At 43.3% G+C, this 21,260-nt stretch overlaps 1 protein-coding gene across 1 annotated transcript in view; it reads left to right on the forward strand.

Moving 5' to 3' along the window:
• Window positions 1-235: 235 nt before the first annotated feature.
• The window catches only part of col8a2 (collagen, type VIII, alpha 2), a 46,354-nt gene continuing 25,329 nt past the window's right edge, over window positions 236-21,260 (forward strand). Inside the window, exon 1 of the mRNA XM_062410591.1 lies at window positions 236-862. The gene's annotated coding sequence lies outside the window, so the exon portion shown is untranslated. The remainder of the gene's footprint in view (window positions 863-21,260) is intronic.

Genomic DNA, 21,260 nt, shown 5'->3' on the forward strand with positions numbered 1-21,260 from the left:
TGCACGGCTGCTACCCCACCCCTTCCTGATCACTCCCCTCGGTGCAGCCAGCCACAGACACTCGCTTTTTTGTGTGAAGGGGTTTAGCCCAATGAACAATCCAGTCTGTCTTTTCCCAAAAATAAGCCAGTGGGAGAGGGATCGGCGAGTAAGCCAGGGAGATTGGAGCAGCAAGGTGCACAGCCCCTGTTTATAAGTCCTGGGAGTGGGAGTGCAGCCTGCTCGGACACACTTATACTCTGCCTTGCTGCCTGCCTGACTGCCTGACTGACTTGACTGACTGACTCACTCCACAGTTACTCACTCGCTCTCTCTCCCTCTCTGTCCTGCTCCCTCGCTCCTTCCCTCCTACTTTCCACCCTGGAGAGCGAGAGTGCTCGGATTGGGAAGGTGCTCCTCAGACCTGCGTCTGGACAGCTTGAAGACAGCACAGAGAGGATTTTCCCCCTCTCCTCTCATCTCCTCCCTCACTTCGACCACCTCTGCCACAAAGCACATGGATGAACTTTTTTGCTCTTTGCTGGGGACAGAAAAATAAAGAAAAAAGTTCAACAGACAATTTGCTCCACTCGCAGTTGAAAATATCCAACTTTTTAACTTTTTGGGTCGTGTTTTTTTCCTTCCCCTGCACTCGCGAGCAGCACTGGACCGATTCAGGGTGCCGGCTCTTTGCCTAGGAGGACAGCACTCCTCTTCTTCGGCTGCATGTTCCTTGATTATCTGATGCCATCGCATCCCATGGGAGACATGCGTGGCTGAAGCAAGGAGGGAGGTAGAAGAGAGACCCACCTGAAGCTCGCACCTACAGCTTCCCTGACCCAGTGCATCCCTCTGTACCGTTAAACGCTCTGAGGAGAGAAAGGTAAGCCCTATACCTGCCCTTACATTTCCTGTGGCTGTGTTAGCATCCTCCTGTCCTATCATCTCTGTTCTTGTCTTTTCACCTGGGGCTGCAGTGAGAGCGGCCAAAAGAAACAGTCGGAGAAAACAAAATAAATAAAAAACAGACGCTGCTATATCTTAGTCATGGGACCGGCATAATTCTGCTCAGTCCTAAACTAGTGCACAACATGCAGATTAGAAAGATCTGGTACAGTTTGTTCACCCAGCCCCAAACTAACCCTAACCACCATATGGACAGAGATTCTAATGTTTAAGTTTTGGTTTTGCAACTTGTATTGATCTGTTATGGAAGATAGGGATGTTGGTGATGGTATTGATTATGGAGTTCTGCCTTTGCGTTTGTAGAATTCCAGGAGTTTTGGTAAAACAGTGTTGATACATCCATACCCACATTCTGTGCATCTAGGACCGTTGCTGATGATATTCAAGTGGGCGTGCTTTGCATTAGGAAGGTGTATCAAGGTTGGGCAGTGTGACAGTAGAGATATGCTGAGGAGCGTCCTCAATGTAGAGAGATGTTGTGTTTGTATCATTTGTGGTGACTCACTGTCACGTGCAGTTGGCATAGACTGCAGCTGGTTGCAAAGGGTCTTTTTGGATAGATTTGGTAAACACACATATTGTATTGCGAATGGAATGTCCTGAGAAAGACGGAATTTTTCAAATGGTCATTTTTTCCTCTCTTCTCCTCTCCTCTCCTCTCCTCTCCTCTCCTCTCCTCTCCTCTCCTCTCCTCTCCTCTCCTTTCCTCTCCTCTCCTTTCCTTTCTCTATCAATCCACTGTGACGCCTCTGGCAAGCGACGCTGCATTCCACTGTAACAACATCCCTCCGTCACATACAGAGCGAAGGAGGGATGGTGGCGACCGTGAGTCCTCAGGTACCCAGCGTGACAGAAATAACGGAAAGGGCAAAAGTGAAAAGGGAAAAAAATAAAGAGGCAAAGCGACACATTGGTGAAGCTACGAAAAACATGCCCCTAAAAAAAATAAAAGAGAGGATTCCGAAGTGGATGATTTGCTGGGATGATACATTTCTAGATCACATGTGTTTCAGTGCACTGACAGCAGGCTTTCTGAGGGGGGAAAGAGGTGGAGGGATAAAGAGAGAGAGAGAGAGAGAGAGAGAGAGAGAGAGAGAGAAAGAGAGAGAGAGGTATAGCTTGAGAGGAAGAAAAGGAGAGAGGAGGGGGAGGGGGAGAGAGTCTGGAAAAGACAGTGGACTGGAACTCTGAAATCCAAAAACATTTGGCAGCATCTGTCTTTTTCACTGGCTCATGGCGAGAAAAGTCAACTGAATATGTACCTGTGTGTGTGCTGGTGCTAGGTGACTGAATCTGTGTTGCGTATCAACGGGGATGGATACGCATTAAAGTGTGAACTCTCCCCTGGCAGCGAGCTACGTCTCAGAGGCGGACGGAGCTGCTGGTGTGCAGCACCTTCTGCTTTACTGTTCAACATAGTATTTGCTCATAAATTTCAGGGCCTTTCGTATAGGTTAAGTAGTTTCCAGGCAGAATCTCTTCGATTCTATTAAAGTATCTGTAGGTGAGAAGAACTATATATTCCTCCCAGGTGCTGCCAACATCACTCGTCGCTTTTTGCATGGCATGTAATTGCATGCCTAGAACAAGGGTGATGGCAACATTATGCTGGGACAGCTGCAACCCTGTGCCACTGCTACTGGTCAGTGGTTGGTCGGCTGGTTACAAGCAGCTGAAGTGTGTGTGTGTGTGTGACACATTGCTTAACCACAACTAACATCCTCCAACTGGCTGATCGCTCTGCAGTCTTTTGATAGTCTCTGCCGAAGCGTGACCGACCGTACACAAGCAACAATCACTGTTGATGCACAGCGACACACACATGTAAACTCTATGCCCTGTGCAACATAAACATGGGTCTAACACAGTTACACACATCTCGAACAGATGAGCACTCACACTGTCGGCTGCCAAACCGCCTGCTCACATGGCTCAGAGCCTCACACGCCCCACTGCAGTTACTTTATAGGCCAGAACGTGTTGAGGTTGGGACTCAAAACTCCAAGGTTAACGTTGGCTCTTGCGTTTAAAAAAAAATACTTGAGTATAATTCCTGTTCTGATGTCAAGGTGAAAGAACAAGGTCTTCTTTATGGGTTTTTAAGCGTTTTGACGAACTTACCTCATTGAGAGTTGGAAGGCTCAGTCGAGGCAGATTCTTGCTTAAAATTCTGTCACTCTTACTCCTACGTCACAGGGACTAAGGCAGAGTTGATTTATACTTGCACCATTTCTAGAAGCTGACAGGATTTTAACTGGACTGTTAGGAGCTGTTACTGCACTAATGCCTTATGTATCACCCTGTCTGTGGCCTGTAAAATAATTTGTGTGGCCACAAGGAGGCACAATACCTGTCAAACACCGATTAAAACACAGTATATTTGACTTGGAGGTTTCGATAAAGATGCCATATATAACTTTAAAAAAACATTCTAAAACTATTTGTGTGACTTGTATGCACTGCTCTCAAACAGTGAAGAGTGGTGAACTATTCTCCTGGATGGGCGAAACCAAAGTCCAAAATATACTCTAACCAAAAATTAGGGGTAGATCTGCATTAGCGAGTCCCCTTTGATACTCATCGTATGTTTCGGCCCATTTTGAATGCATCAAAGAACAAAACCCAAACAAAATAGAAAAAATGTTGGAAAATGTTGATCTTGAACCTACACCTACAAGTAACCCAAAGAAAACATATTTGAGAAACATTTATTTGAAGAGTACTTTTTAGTTTGGACAATGTCCCATCCACTAACATGGTGGAGGTGGGATTTACAACCTATACTGCAGACAGCCACCAGGTGGTGATTGAGATACTTTGGCTTCACATTTTTGGAGCTGACATGTCATCTATTTTTATATACAGTCTGTGGCATGTACAGTACCACTAAAGATTGTTGCCCATTTACATTTTTAATCCATAACATTATTGCAGATTATATAAGTTATTCCTTGACTATTTAATATTTATTTTGCTAAATAAGAATACATATGAACAGTGCTCATGAGGAGGGGTAGGGCGGCACCCTATTGCCCTCTATTGACCAACCAACCTCTCTGCCCCACTTTTCCTTAACTTTATGTATGTGCTTTTGTGTGTGTGTGTGTGTGTGTGTGTGTGTATATACGTGTCAGCGTTCGTGCGTGCATGGGTGCATGAGTGTGTGTCAACCATGCTAGCAGGAAATGAAAGAGAATGCCACTCATTCTCAAGGAAAAGTAAACGCCCACTTATTCCGTTAGTTCTCTGGAACGCAAGCACCTTCAGAACACACTCACACACAGACACACAAACAGACACACACACAAACACATACACAAACACACACACACACACACACACACACACACACACACTTAGAAATAAATAGGAAAAACAGGATCCAATAGATAGTGTATTTTCTTATGCTCCTCTTTTCTGCTTGTAATTACATACACATACACATATACACTCCATGTACACACACTATTCAGCATGTGTTACGTAGCTTGCTAACTGGAGCTGCTGATATTCTGGATGAGGAATTGCAGTGAAGGGAGGTGGAAACAGAACTCAGGCTCTGCTCTTGATCATTGCCTGGACCTCAACATTTAAGATTAATTGACCGGATTTGTTTTTCAGCTTAAGAGGGGTGAAGAAAAAGAGTAAGAGTAATACATTTGGAAGCCAGTCGGCTACAGTATATAGCAGATAGGGAATTTGCACAAACACAAGGCCCTGGATTGTGGATAAAGCAGCGAGTTATTAATCTTAACAATAGAGGACCTTGTTTTGGCCCTCAGCTCTGTATGAGCTGTGAAGAAACAGACCTAACAAAAAACTGTAGGAAATCTTTCTAGTATTTGATTTCTGTTTACATGTATTAATATTTCTTGCTCTCTGTCATCGTCTGATTCATTCGCCTGTCTCCCACTTGCACTTTCATTTTCTCATCGCTGTGTCTGGACCGATGGGAGATTTTCCACTGGGCTGGCAGCGGCGGGGGAAGAGGGACAGGGAGACCGAGCAGTCGGGACGCTTGGCACACGTCCCTGGGTTTTTTTCATCCGCCTCCCGTTGACTCTGTCAGCACTTTTGCCGTCTTAGAAGACCCGGTAGCCTCAAAAGAGCTTGACAACGTGCCTTCTTCGGCTATCAAAGGGAACTTATCGCAGGCGTGATAGTTCATGAGACAGAACTTATAACATTCCTCTTCCCTCTTGACTTCATTCCCCTGCTTCTTCCCTTCTTTCAACCGTTTCCATCATTTTCTACTGGTGTAGGATACAAATCCTCTCGAATCAAACCCTCACTCTTTACTGGGCTCAAACTGAAACCCCTGCGGTAAAGCAACCTTATTCTCCGATGCCAGACATTGCTTTTAGTCAGTGAGGCCTGAACAAGGCGCAGTGACTAAGCCGCGGACAACACACGTATTAAGCAATGCTTCCTGGAGTCAGATGTATATTTTTCCAGTGGTGCGTCAGAGTTTTTGGGGACGGCAGCTCGTGTTTTCAAAGAGAATCCAACAGGAACAAACAGGAACGAGAGCCCAGTTGCTCATCCAGCAACTGTGCTGTTCCTAGTTAATGGGATGTGACATCTTGCGCTCTTCCGTCGAGGCTTAGTTTTCCCTGGTTCAACTCTGGATGCAAGGAAGCGAGAGTTTCCCCATGTCTCATGTGGATGTGTTCAACCTCCCCGCTTACCAGCCTCAGTTATGGGAAAATCGAGGGGAATCCATCACACTGAACGAAACCAAATGTAGTTTGTCTAATGTCGGGTTGGCTGTGTAGCACAAACATTTGTATGTTTAGGTACAAATGAGCATGTGCGTACGCTGCGTGTGTGTACGTTTATTTTCATTTGGCTCTTTCATTGCCCCGCAGTTCACCGTCTGGCAAGAGTTTAGTTAGGGGCGTCCAAAAGGAGGGCGTTAGGGCCAACACTTAACAGGGGTCAACTCCTCAATATAAAACTCCCATTATGCCTCTTTTCATCTTGTTACAGACACACTTCAGAAGCCAACTCTTCATTTTTATTGTTTCACTTCAGATACACGTTGGATCTCTCTCTCTCTCTCTCCATCTCTCTCTCTCTCTCTCTCTCTCTCTCTCTCTCTCTCTCTCTCTCTCTCTGATGGGTCAATATTGAAAAAAAAGGGGTTGGAAACATCTCTTCTGAGATCATTTGAAAAGTTCCAGACATTGTTATTGTTCAGTCTGAGGGTGATTTAGACGTGTGCTTAGGTGTTCGTTAAAAAAAAAACGAGAAAAGACTGTCAGGGTTATTGTGTTGTTATAGTCCCCTCACAGCAGGATAATAAAAAACATTTTATTTCACTGAGACAGATTTTCTGTAGTCTGAGATGAAGGCTTACTAGGTGACACATGCATCATACATTTCACTCGTAGTGAATTTATTCCTAGTCTTCAGACAGTAACTTAATATCTACCATGCATCAAGACGTTTTGTTCCTCCAATTAGTTCTTGGATTTATTTTATGAGAAATAAAACTTTTATAGATAAATAAGAGTCGACATTTCCACTTCCATTTCACTTCAACTTTGCCAAACCAACCAGCAATGATAAGTAGCTTTGTGTTGAGTATCCAGACAGACTACTTGCAATAAAATAAAAAGAGATTTTTTAGATTTATTATATTCTAAAACATTTATAGCACATTTTAAGGAACAGATAATTATTTTTTACTCTTGGAGGCAGTGTAATAAGCCATAAACACACTGTTGACATACGGTTTTAAACTGTAATATACCAATATTTGGGCAGGTAGTATGGTACAACATTGATTAGAGCTATGCACAGTCATTGTAATCTAATCCGAGATATGCTTTAAAATGTGACAATGGGAGGTTATGGCACAAACATCTGAGAAAATAATTGTTTGCATGTCACTTATACAAGATATATAGCACCTATATTATTTATAATCTATTCATATATCATTAAATTATGATATTAATATTAAGGTAAATCCTGCTCAGCATTAAATGACATGTTATCATCAGTCAGTGTGTCTGATGTCCTTTCACAGCCTAATCCCAGTGTCGTCTGTCCCTGGCTGGTGACTACCGGTGCCGAGCACAAACATCTGTGAGCCCTCTTTCCTCCAGCCTTAAACAAACTGACTGGGGCTGCCAGTTTCTGCCCAGATAAACACCTAAAATTGAGCTTGGCTCACAGTTCCCTATAAGAAAACAGATGTAAGAGGACTTATCCCCTGCAGTGGACCACCCTCCTGGACTTCAGAGTTATTTCTTTAGCATCACAACCAAATACTGGCAAAACAACGTAATACTCATGGAACAAGCAAACACTCACAACAAATGGAAGTTTTTCCATGCGACATTGACAAGTTAACATGGCTGGGGGAGCTTTAGCTTGCCTTATTAACTAATCAGAAGGAATACCCTTAATCAATTGAAATACAGGCTAATGTCATGTTAGCTATATAACACTTCGATTTTGAAAAGATGTCATATAGCCAGCCGACATGACCTTTGCCTGTCTCTCAATTCCTGAAGTGTATTTCATCAAGTCCCTAGAATTGACAGGCTAATTATAAGCATGAGGGTAACAATAGGTAAACAGCATGTATCTGAGAAACTACATATGACTGTGATCACAATGTCAAAATATAGATTTATCTTGCATGTATTGTGTGTATTTGCATTTGTTGTGTGTATTTGCATGTGTGTTCTTTAGTTGAAATGAGTTGAGCTGTCAGTGCCACCTTATTAATCCCATGTAAAGACAGTAAATAATTAAAAGACTCATCCGACAAACAAAAATGTAGCTTGAGCCTCATGGTTGTTCAATGCACTTGATGTTTGAATGGCCTTGGCTTAAAGACGTAATCTTTTCTGTACAGACTTTGAGCTCATTGAGCAACATGTGTTTCATAATGCAATGCTCAGGGGCATTAGGCAGCATACAACACAACCAGTCCTTCAAGGATTTTGTCCTAATCATTTCCTGTAATCAGCAGCAAAGAAGTGAAACGATGAAATGAAAAAGCAACTTTGTGCTCATTCCAACTCGTTCTAGGTGAATGCTGTGTGAGCATTTCTTTGCTGAGTGAGCTTTGAGTGTGTGTACGTGGTCCTAACTGCAGTTCTCTTGTTTCTGTTTATCCCTGCAATATATGTAATGCTTCCTGAGGTTAGACAGAAGAGGCACAGGAGTCTGGCACCATTCCTAAGCGCGTCAAGAAGTCGATGAAGAAGAATTATTTGGTTTCATGCTCATAAGACAGGAAGGGTTACTGCTCTGTCTCCGGTAACAATTTAGGTTGAGGGATACGAGCTGAGTAGAGTTTCATGGAGAACATGTGAGATGCTGCGGTGCAAAGACCAAGATAAACAAACACAAGACTAATTGGATGACAGCGGCGCTGTTTGCCTCTTCATCACGCATTTGCTTGGTTTTGTCTGTCAATGTCAACTCAAGTAGGTAACATAAGTAACCATGCAAGAGAGTATGGAAAGTTTTTCCTCATAAAACCTGGCATTTAAGCTATAGTGGTGCCTCATTCACCATATATAGTGATGACATTACACTTTATACATTAAAAATATGGCACATTCGTCCCATACGAGCACGATTTTCACCCTTTTTTATGTGTATGAACCCGATTCAAGGGTTTTGGAAGCTGTAAGAACTCAGCTGTAGCGGCATAAAGCACCACAGAAGTAAACGGTCTTACTAAAAACTGAGGAAGGTCAAAGATTTACATAAGCTGTGTTAAAACCTGGATGTCCTATGCATGATAGATTGCAGAATAAAAACATCCTCCAACGACCGTTAACCGTGCAAGCCTCCAATTGTTTGGACAATGAACTCTACAGAAGTACAACCACTTCTGGGAGGATGTTCTTTGGCCAACCAACATAATACTTAATTAGAGAGGGCTTTGAAACAATTACCACTCACTTTCATGTGGTTTGCAGATGGCTACACATTCTCTCTCCCCCATTCTTCCTGCTCTTTCCTCTGCGGGCCGCCAGCGAAAAAAAAAAAGCCCTGTTGCGTTGCCTCAGTGCTAATTTGAACCAGAGAAGTGGTCATTTCCTAACTGGGCCCCAGTCTGCTCCGCAAGCCGAACCCGACAACCAGCCCAGTGGAGCCTGAGCTGGAGCACTCCCAAAGCTGGGCAGAAACCACCAAAACCCCTCTTCCTGACATGTGGTGAAAGTGTGATAGGAAATATCGGGCAGGGTTGAAGAAGAGGAATGGCAATAGATCCATTTTGAAAAGAATGCGAAAGATTGAAGTAGGTTATGATGAAAATAAGGGAAGACGCGAAGTGGAGGAAGCGGTGATTATTGTGGGAAAGAGGCGAGGAGAGGTGAAAGATTTGGAGGTAGAAGAAGCAGAAAAGAGAAAGTAAGCTTAGTCGGAGGAGCGCTCAGTTTGTTGCAACCATGTGGCGTCTTTGATCTGGCCAAGGTTTTGAACCAGTGTCAACATAAACATGCAGAGGCTGTCTGTTTGCTCCCAGACACAGATCATTCCTCCATGAATTACCCTGCTTCAGTTTGCCACAACCTCTTTACTACTCCAATGTTTGTTTACCCTGTCGGGAACACCCGGGCCCATTCCTCAAGCAAGCTCGATAATACCCCAGTACTCCTGAAATCAGCGAAACATTCAATGGCGTTAATCTCCAGGGGGAAGCAAAAATCGGTGTAGTTTTGAAGATTGTAAAGATATATTCGATTCACACAGTGCAGCCTTTATGTTCTGTAGTTTATTCAGCAATAGAGCCATTCCTCATCGAGCTCACAATCTAAATCATTCCACTTCATTCACTTCAGTCTGCCATCACAGGGACGAGGCATGTTCTGTATTTCTCGTAGTCTGGAAGGAAGGAGGAGGGATAACAAGAAGGCGGAGGAGGAAGACGAGGATGCAGACATGTCGGCCAGATCGTTATAGTGAGAGGATGTGTCCTGAATGCTGTGTCTCTGCCATATGACAGCCTACTGATTCAAACCTCATGTCGGGAGCATAGAGACAGTGAGGAGACAGTAGACTTAGGGGCTTGTTCATGGTTAGTCTGCAAACAATGTCCAAGGGTTTTTGTTGAAGAGAGAAACCATTTTGTTTTTAAAACTGCACCTGGTCAAGTGACTGTGCAACGTGAAGTGCATCGATAATAGTAGCGAACCTCACCGAGAGTGATCACACAACTTTGTTGTTGCTCTCCATAGACCCTCCTTAACATCGTTAAGCTCCTTGCCTTGGCTTTATGTCCTAAAACCTTGGCCTTTGATGGAGCTATGTAAAGTCTGAAAACATAATAATGTCATCAAAGTCGTATTGAGTTGGGACGCGCAAAAATTGTAAATCTCGAAGAGACAAATGTAGCGATGTTATCAAGGTTAGGTTGGCTCCTGTGTTTGACTTGTGCAAAGTGCTAAAAGTCTGCCAATGAAGTTGTTTTCATTGCTGTTTGTCTGTCTTTTAGCAGGATTTCACAAAAACTACTTTAACTGATTTCTGTTGAAACTTAATGGAACAGCAGGGTGTGGGCCAATGGAGAACCCATTCACTTTTGGAGCAGATTCAAGAAAGGGGATTGATCCAGAATTTATTTTTTTCACTTTTGAATTTTATAACGAAATAATACAGAGATCTTGTTAAAAAAAAGCAGGCATGATTTAGGGATTGATATCTACAAATATCTGGAATTAGTTTCAGCTTGACTGAATTTAAGGGAACTGTTGGGCTGTGTGCCATTCTAACTCTTTAATTGGCTTCTCGCAAGTCTTCAATCCTAAATCCCAGGAGAAACTCTTGATACTATTCTCTATTTATTTAATCCCACAATATAATATGACACATACACCTTGAATGTTGTTCTCTCTAAAGAGGGATCTCGTTTAAATTAAATTGAAAAGAAGAAAAAACTCTTTGATGGTGTTATTGTATGAAAAAACAAGAAAATATGCAGATAGGCAGGGATTCGATTTTCAAGTTTCAAGACTAAGCCTCGTCTATGGTTGTGGATGTTCATCATGTGCAGTATAAAAACAGACATCCTTGTTGTGTGAAAATGGTTAAAATATCAGCGACGTTAGTAGAACCACATATCATAATCCCTCTCTGCGAGTGGATCAGCCAGGACATCTCGTCTTCAGGGAGGCCGAGGAGGGCCAGCTGAGGCAAACAAGGCGCAACGATGTAGCGAAACGCTGAAACGGCTGTCCAATCACATGAGACAACGACATATCCAGACGCCTTCAACACTGTGTGGGGAAAGCACATAGGCCCCCTCTAAGTCAGCAGAGTAAACACAAACAGGGCCCCGATGGATTTTGGGTCTTTCCCCAATGGGCAGTATATAATGTGTGTGTTATCATAAAGCCAGGTTCTCTAATGTTTCTCTGTGTCTATAATGTTCCCATGCATAACTCTGTTGATGTAACATCTTGCTGGTTTTGCTTGTCGAAAGACTTCTCCCAGGGAGAAGGAAGTGATAGTCATCATACATAGTTACTCTCAGAGACAGATAATACTTGTTTGCTATGATGTACAGCATTGTGTGTGGGGAGAAGGATCCCTTTGCTGCAGGAGACCACAATCAGACTTGCAAATAACTTTTTTTCATTAAATACCTACCAACACAATGTTTCCCTAAAATTACTCATAACATAGGTACCATGTGCAGAAATTGTTGTCAGAGATGCATTTTCAGACAGTAGTTCCCAATAGGGGTTGTTTAAAATAACATATTTAGGCCATAATTGTTACAAAATCTAGAAATAACTACTTTCTTTGTTTCCATTTGACAGCATCAGCTGTAGCAGGTAAGTTTACTGCCCCAACAGATATCAGCATTCTTGTATGGTGACAGGGTTAGTAAAGAAAATAGCAATGTGTTTAAAGTGGCAGGTTTATAAGCCATATGAGTGCCATTGTTAAACATATATTGTACACCATAGTTGTGAAAAGGTTGTGTGAGGAAACTAAAGGGGAATCAAACCTCAGCTTAACAGAAGCTTGTGGGGTTCCGCACTGCTCCATTCCTTCTTGATCACTGGTGCACATCGGCCAAATGGACGAACAACATTGAGGTATGCACTCCGTGGAGTCTGCATCGATTAATCTGCTAATCTACTCCATGTGACACTCCCCTTGCCCTCGTCCCTACCCATTACACTGCTCTCAATACAATTATTCTGGGAGGAGAGGAAAAAGAAAAGCATTAGTTGTAGCGCTGCCAGGGTTCAAATTGTCCAAATAGTTCTCAGGCCTGCCAGACACAACAGCATATTCACAGTCTCGGCCTGTCTGTGGATTCAATTCCATCTGGCAAATTTAGATTCTGCCCTCCGCTGTATGCTTTAGCAATTCTGGCATTTTGCTAAGATACTGCCTACATGCAAAACACACACAAGCATAAGTCATGTTCCCAAGCAGACACTCAAACTTTATGTCTCAACATATTCTGAGCCCCGGGGTGCAAAGGGTCTCGACATGGCTCCTCTCTAACCTCAGATGCACCTCATCCTATGTCCTCTCTGCATCTTCGTGTTTCTCTGTCGGTCCATCATTCATTCGGCAGTGGGCGTCCGGAATGTGTCTGTAATCGTTTTCAGTGCATTTTTCAGCGAGAGGGAACCTCAAAACAGCAACAGAAAGTGTGTGATAGATGGGAGCTTATGCAGAGATGCAGACAGCATAGACAGGCAGACAAAGTAATGGATGGTGACGTTTGTGAGCTGAGGAGATCATCTGATTTACAGATATTGAAATTAAGACTGGACAGGGCTGGACCTGTTTTCTTAAAAGTATCTCAGAACAAAACACATCTTTGTTCGATTGACTTACGATGCTTTGTGAAGCGGGTTTTTCGACCCAGATGGTAGGGTTTTGTCTCCACTATCAGTCTAGACTCCACTTACACATCTGTGCTCCTGCGATAAGCAAATTGTAGCCATTACCTTAAGAGAGTTTGAGAGGGCCGTTGTGTTTTTCCCAACGGTCTGGATAGAGAAGCTGAGGCAGAGGGAGGAGGAAAAAAACACACACAAGCAAAAATGAGTGAGACCACTGTGGGAGATGTGGGGAACATCAAGAAGTGGGGGTGGAGGTGGAGGTCTAGGGAGGGGAGGGTTTTCGTGGGTAGGTGGGTGGGTGCAAAATGTTTGGCATCGCCGATGGAAACCGGGGCCTGGAGCCGGCACACACTCGCGCATAAACACACACAGAGCATGCACTCTCAAGAGGACCGACCCAGCACCCATCATTCAAACAGCATTTTAAGGGCCATTTAAGTCATTCCAATAAAAACCACAGCCATTATAATATGTTACAATATGTCCAAGGGAGATAGAGGGAGAGAAAGTTATGGCATGGTCGGGCCAGGCTCTGGGGATGAGGGCTAGTAAGAAAAAGAAAAATGCAGGAAAAGTAAGTCAGACAATGTTTGTTTTCAAGTCTGCACTGGATCTTTTTCATGTCATTCTGCCGCCCTGCTAGTTCTCCTGTCTGGGAAAATGATTTAGTAATAGCAGGAAGGTGCGAAGGGTTTATATTCCTGCCAGTCTTATCAGTAATCACTTCAGTTCCTCTTGTAGCTAAATGTGTGATATTTCCCACCGGCCTATGTGTCTGTTGGCTTGAACGCGGTGTTTTGCCAATATCACCGCGGCCAGATATCAACCCCATGTTGGCAGCTTGAAGCCAAGAAACACTTCACAGGATGTCTGACCATATGGTTGTGCTTTGCTGCCATTGCTAATACCTGTTTATTTACCCTGGTGTGTAACCCGTCACCTACATGCCATTGTTTGATTCAGTTAATCATCCCTCCCATTAAGACCCCAGACTACTACGGACAACCCCCTCCTCTGAAAACGTGACTAAGCAACATGTAGCAGGAAAGTGTGTGTGTGTGTGTGTGAGGGAGGTGGGGGGGGGGGGTTATCTGTCTAGCTCACAACCTTAAATCTCCATCCAAGGCCAACAGCCACATATGCAGCGTTGCATACCGACGACTGTTATTTCGGCATTATGTCTATTTGCACTGTTCTCAACTGAGGAGCTGTGAGAAGCCGTCTAAACAGAGCTCTCTCATACCACGCGATCCAGGCCGGTGTTAGCATAGCCGACTGAGTGCAAATATGGAGCAGGGTGAAGGAGATGTCGGATAATCACCGCTCCTCCGACTTCCTGGGCTGCGGTCTTACATTTTTTGGGTGTCCTGATCCTTTTTCATCCAACTCTATTTTCTATCATCGTCCGTTGATCTCTGAAACATACCAAATTACAAAGCCGTTTTTTCTTACACAGTGGTGTCTAGTCATGCTAGAGGTTTTTAGTGTGCCCATCAAGGTTTTTCCGTCTTTCGATCTTTTTGCACCAATACTAATACAATCCTAAGCAGTGAGACTCAGACTCGGATGATTTTGGACCCAACTCAGCAAACTCAACAAAAGACCTGCGACTCAACTTTGACTCTGGCACGACCGATTCAGGACTTTTAGCCCCTTAACTTGGAACGACTTGATATTTCCCCCATGCCCAAAGATTCTATGTCATAAAAAGTGCAGAGCATCTCAAATACAGACCTACAGGTGTTCACAATGCAGAGTTGCAGACAAACAAATGATTTCTTGCAAGGGCTTTCAAAACAAAGTTAAGGAGTTCAACTTGGTTTATTGGTGTTTACCAAAATGTCAACGGTTGGATCCCTGTCTTTTCCATTCCACGTGTCCTTGGGCTAAAGACTGAACCCAAAAATGGCCACTTCTCATAAAATGCTGCACAAAGACGCACTGTATTAATCTGTGTAAATGGTTGAATGGCAAAAAGTGTACTGTAAAGCCTCTTTCAGGACCTGAAAATAGCTATAAAGATATGTTTACCATAGCAGTCCTTTAACCAACTATTTTATTTTATCCTCTATTTTACTCTATTTTTACTGAGACTTGCATCGGTTATGCATATGTATGCGCACACACATCTAGACACGTATGCACACCCCCAGCCCCACTGAGATCCACACATTTGAATCAGATCATTCCAAAGCCATTACCCTTGATTAACAGAACACATACTAGCCTGTTCTCCTTTAAACCCACCTCTAACAAACCTCAGCCTCCACTTGCACCACCTCGAACACACGGTAACCTCTCTGAAGACGCGCAGTGTGAACATAAATCGATGTCTCCTGTCCCCCATCTTAGTTTTTCTGTTGCATCGAACACACACACTTGCATCAAGAGTTTTGGGGTTTTCGCTCCCTGGCCCTCCAGACCTAAGTAAACACGCAGGCTTCCAAACCATACAGAGTCCTGCTAAAGAGACGTGTCAGACGGGGCCTGGGGTTATGCTTTCTCAGCAGTGGATGACTGATTTGAAAGGAAAGAGAGGTTTTGTGGGCAATTTACATGACAGGACCTCGAGTCATTTCGGGGTCGTTTGTGGTGCTGCAGGCAGTCGTTCCTCCGGCTCTGACCGGACCATGGGATCTCTGTTTGATGGCCTTCATTCACATGTGCCCTTTCTCGACTTGATTACCATGGAGAACATCAGGCTTGGAAACGGGGAGAAAATTTTTGCTCCTGAAATGAAGTCACAAATAATCAGACAAGGAAGAGAAACGACGGAAAGAGTTTACATGCAATCTGTTCCAGTTGTGTATTGCATTGCCTTAAAGCACAGATTTCAGATTTTCAGTATTTTTACCATTCTCCCTCATATTTGCGTTGCCCTCTTGCATGATATTGCTCAACTGGCTAAACAATGGCAGAGTCCTCCATCTTGTTGCAGTTGTATCCTGTGCCAGTTTTAGTGGCAGCGATACAGAGACCTCCAAGGGCTTTAAAACAACAGTTCACAGTCGAGAAGACTTTTGCCAGCTACTGTAAAGCAATACACATGTTCATACAAATGAAATTGCCATAGTTTAAAAATAGGGGGAATGATTACATCCAGGGGAATATCAGAAGGGATTGAAAAGACATTAAAATTATGAATTGTATGGCGAGTCAGAGGGTCAGAAATGTATTTTGGGCCTGCGGCAAGTGCAGCGGTGGAATGCGCTGGGATGTTTAAATGGAGGTTGTCTCTCCACACCTGTGGAACTAATAGCGTGCCACTGAAGTCAGATGTCCTATGAAAATATTTGGTGGAATGAGAGAGCGGGAGAGGGGGGGCGTGGATCAGTTCAGAGGTTCATACCTAAAGACAGGCGTGTAGTTTGGCTAAGGCCTAGGATTTCCATTAAACGGCAGGTTTGAGGAACAAGATAATTGCTCTAGCAGAGTCTCCAGCCTGAACCCCTTCTCTTCTGTCCCTGTTTCTCATGGAAGCACTCGCGTCCATGTGCTGCGGAGGAAAAACACTCTGTTTATGGGCATGCTGTTCCTCATTTTCCACTTTCTTCAAATTATAATCAATGACAACCTAACACAGCCATTCTTACAGTGTGTTTGTGGAAATTGCATCACTAGCCATGGAGATGTGCACATAAGGTCCAGTCTTATGAATATTTACTTGTTGGAAATACCTTTTAATTCAAAGCTGTTTTGTGAATTGAGCAACATGGGTCCTCAGAGTCTGTGAAGCTGTGTGATTGCCAGTTAAATTTATTTAAAACATTTTTAGTGCTTTCAAGCTAAAACACATTTTCTATAACAATAGTTTTATCTCGACGAGGGTTTTATGAGGTCAGCGACGATGGGAAGCCAGAATGTGGTATGGAAATGGGCCGGGTAGCATTAGGGGATTGGTTGAGGCTTTGCAATGATGCAAATACTCCCCCTGCCGCTCCCCCTTTCTTTCTTTGAAGTTAGTTATGGTAATAGTTATCTCAAATGATGCTGCTCCCAAGTCCCGCTAACAACTTGGGAGTCCTTGGACTGGGACTTTTACTTTGCAAAATATGTATGCTGTGAGTTATTTTTCCAAATAAGGCAGAACATGTTTTTCCAAAAATCTCGAACTCCATTGGCTGTTTTAAAAAATTTTTTAGATAATTTTATATGATAGAAAGGCTGAGTTTTAAACCATTGTATTGACATGGCTCTCAAAGTGGCAGTGTCTTTGGTCCACCACTTTGTCCAGAGTTATATACAGCTAATGGATGGATTGCCAAGACATTTGGTGCTGATATTCATGGGGCCCAGAGGATGAGTGCTAATTACACGGGTGATCCTCTGACTTCCTCCAGCAGTACAATGAAGTTCATGTTTTCTGGGTTTTGACACTCAACATGAAATATTCATGTCCCCCTCAGAACGAATTGTAATAATTGATTCAATCTGTCTATCTAACATTTGTTCTGTACTTGTGTGTGAGCAAATTCTTTCTAGAGAGATTTAGATTTAGTGATTTTTTATTGCTAATAATCAAATATTAGAATGCTAAAATGCTGAAATAAGTCAATGAAATATTATATATATGTTAGATCTGCTAAACATTAGGTTGTTAGCACAGCTATTGACACCTTGTCAAAATTCTGACTTCATGGAGTTCATAAACAGCCTAATGCATTGCTCTTGTTATCGCCTTGGTTGAGAACAGAGATGATTTATGTTATAGTCTTTAATCAGATTGTTAAATTCTCTTTTTCAAGTTATCAAAGCTGTTTCTCCCCCAATTTATGAAAACACTTGTTTTGGATTTTTGCAGAATCAGGTGTGTTTGTGGGGCAGTTTTGTCACCATGATGGATCAATTCGATTTCGTAATCCTTTTTGCATCCTTTGCATAGTAACCATGTAAAGAAATCAAACTTTGCTTAAAAGAATGATGGTATGTTTTAAGAGCCTGCTTTCAAAGTTATGGGTGAGGTCACTGAATTTACACAGGTGAAGTCCACATTGATTTGAGTGGCAGACACTCAATCATCAACTTATATGGTAAAAAGAAGGCCTAACAGCATCTTATGAAATCTGTATTAAAAAAGTAACGGCATGAAATTTGGATCTTTCATGTATATTGTCCTCATAGCAACAAATAATGTAAAGACTAAGAAAGCTAAGGACTCTGTTCTCCTGCATAGTAATACAAAACTACTCCTACTAAGTAGTCACTACCTAAAAGTACATGTTTTGTGGTAAAGAACCTGTCCAGGCAAACATGGAGTTTGACAACAGTAACAAACTTGACCTTTTTGTCTGACTGACATGAGATTTGACCTTGTGACTCTCTGACAAGCTTGATAATTGGTGACATCTTCTGGGTCATGGGGGGGTCACAGCGCATACACAGTTGGAAGCGAGGAAGGGGTTGAAGGTCTGGTTGCCTATGACTGACATGGCGTAACTCATAGACACATGCTGGTGGATAAATGTAAAAAATAGAGAGCAGACAAGAAGTTCAAAGAGAAGCTTTTCCTCCATTTTTACAGTGCTGTTGGGTCACTATCCTCCCAGACACAGACTTTTAAATCCTTCCAGAGATGCTGGAGCATGAGGTGTGAATGGATAATGGAGTTTTTTTTCTTTTTCTGCTCAAGTGAATATGTGTCGAGTGGAAAGCAGATGTAGAGCTGTCAAACTGAATGGAGTACGTCAGCGTGGATGAGACGAAACAATGGCCCTCGTTCATTTCCCGGCCACCTTCGGTCACTAGAACAGAGCTCGCAGTGGGCAGACAGAGGGCGAATTACTCCATCCGCTGTGGCCAAGTGCCGGTGCTGCTCCATACCGCACAACTCAGACTTTAATCTTCTTCCCACTTTGATATCAAAGACAGAATCACTAATGTGGGAGGAATGGAGGGAGGGGGAGAGAGGTAGAAATAGAGGGGAGTAATGGGGGAATAATTGAGGAATATGGCTTTCAAAGCTGTGTTATTTTTTGTGAAGCTGAGAGTTGCATTCAAGTCTGAAGATCAAACGGTGGTGGTGCTTTTTATGTTCTCAGACCACAGTGAATGAAGGAGCTGAGGTTTCCCACAGCGGCCTGCTCTGTGTCATCTGAGGAACCCGAGCAGCTCTCCCTTTCTCCGTCTCTACCTCGCTTTCCTTTCTTTCTCCCTCCACTGTCTCTCTCGGTTCCAGCCATTGAGCTGCTGAGTCAGTGGTTGGAAGACAGTCTGAACTTTGCATGGTTCAATGTACCTACATTACAGTCGTTCAAGTCCCTTAATTCGACTGCACATGATATCTTTTATTCCGAGAGTTAATATGACACAGTGTTGAACGTGCCTGACATGTAGGTCTGTACCACTACCTGTTATTTTTTATTATTTCAGTATGAAATAAGCTGCTCTACGACCGGCAATTAACATTGTCCTGACATTTTCTGCAGGGACTGGATTTGAGTTAGTTGCTCCAAGCATTTTGAGGAACTTTTCCGGCCTGCCCCAATATAAGATGTCCGGAAAATGTCCAAGTGAGCTCAGGTGACAATACAGCAGGAAAGATCCTCAGCAAACAAATGGGCATTTCTACCACACAAAGGGAATTCTGCAAAACTGAAAACCCGAGAGACCACGAGAGATTTGAGAAATATATCCCCACTTTTGCGGGCATACTTTCCCGAGTCCATGTCTGAAAACAGCTTTAGAAATTGCAAATCATCAGAAAAATCCCCAACTGACTCGTTCTCTGTATTTGTAGACGTATCAGGTGTGTAACAGAACATAAAGTCCGCTGTGTGTAAAACTTCACACATCATTAAAGAGGGTGTATCCAAGAGGAAATGACACATTTTCCCGGATCTATGATCTCACTCTCACACGTAGTTTGAAGGCATCTGCCTGGGCAGGGCCAGATCACATATTCAACCTAATCTGACTCAGTGCTGCTGCCCCGCCATGTTCCAAGCGCACTTGGCCCGGTGCCCCCTTGCTCCACTTTGCACTTATTTGCTAAACTGACCACTTGTATACAAACTCGGGGAACGAGGCCGCTCAAGGACCAATCCACTCTTCATCCTCGTCATTCCTTATTTTGGCGGGGTCTGTCATTAAGGTTTGTTTGGAGTAATAACACTGCTGAGGCCCCCGCCCTTGGAGGAATTTAGTGCACTGGAAGGACTGAACATGACTTCATGAAGATATACCTTTCACCCTGTCTTCCTTATTAATGCTCTTCCTGTGACCCTCTGTGTGTCATACATTGAAAACAGAGGAGTTATTGTGCTGGATTGAAAGTACAGTAATTCACTTTTTGTGGGTTCTTAAATCTTAAATCTTGAGGCAGTGGAAACAAGCTGTGAACTTAACAGTGACATTTTACCACCTTGCATGTTTACACAGCATGTGCCACTACATTCCCCAACTAGTCTCTAACTTAATATGCCAACTGTTGAGCAGGTAGCATGCAGGTGGCAAGCTCAGGGCTTTTGGAGTTAGCTAGAGAAAAGGCCACTATCAATAAAGGATAATAATACAAGCTAGCACACCAAAACAATGTTCTGGGCGTGAGGCGATAACTGCATCGGTAATAATAATCGGTAATCTTTGTCAATACTAACATCTCTCTTCTCTTTTTTGCCTGTACAGAATACAACTCAACATTTTTGTTTCATGCACGTTCAAACTAGTAGTGTGAACGTCAATGGATGATGATGCTTGAGATTGCCCCTTTAGATCTTTAAAAGTGTAGAACTTGTTTAGTTCAGTTCCAAAATCGCTGCATCACTCATGTTGCAAGCTGTTTTTTGAAGCGCACGTTCACCTGCAGGCCCGCTCTCTGTTTCCCCTTTGGATTTGATTGACCTGTACATAGACATTGTGAAGGGAGCCTGTCCTCCATCACCTCTCAGCATCTCCGGCCTCTCCCCACTGCTCCTCCGGTGTCCAAGGATGTGTCTCATTCTCATGTCTGTGGTGTAAGTTTTATTCCTCTCTAACTCTCAAGTTGCTCCCACCGATCCTCCCGTCCCTCCTCACTGCCAAGCAGAGACAAAGAAGCTGCTTCAGCCCTCCTTTGGTCTGGTGATTATCTAAGCAAGGGCCCATCAATCTAAACTCACTCCAGACTCTCAAGAATGTACCCTTCTTCTGGCTGCCAGCTCTGAGATGAACACGTACTGTATTTGATCTGGAGAATCAGCCTTAATGAACCACTAGATGCACGCAGGCTCATGCAGCCTCCCGGAGGGTTGTCGTGCGTGTTCTCCATTGCGGTAGATTCACTGATATAGTCTGACTGAAGCACCGAGCACAGATCCACAGATATTATTCCATGTTTCTTTATTTCCACTTAGCGTCAACCATTTTCTACATAAAGCATAATGAGGAGGTTGTTATTGCGTCTAGCATTGCAAAGGTTGGATCTGCTGTTTTATTGGCTCTTGGCAGTCCTGCAGGAATTCCATGAGGCAGGTGAGCGAGGAACCGGAGTTCATT

The sequence above is a fragment of the Platichthys flesus genome, chromosome 17, assembly GCF_949316205.1.
Source record: "Platichthys flesus chromosome 17, fPlaFle2.1, whole genome shotgun sequence".
NCBI classification, from domain to species: domain Eukaryota; kingdom Metazoa; phylum Chordata; class Actinopteri; order Pleuronectiformes; family Pleuronectidae; genus Platichthys; species Platichthys flesus.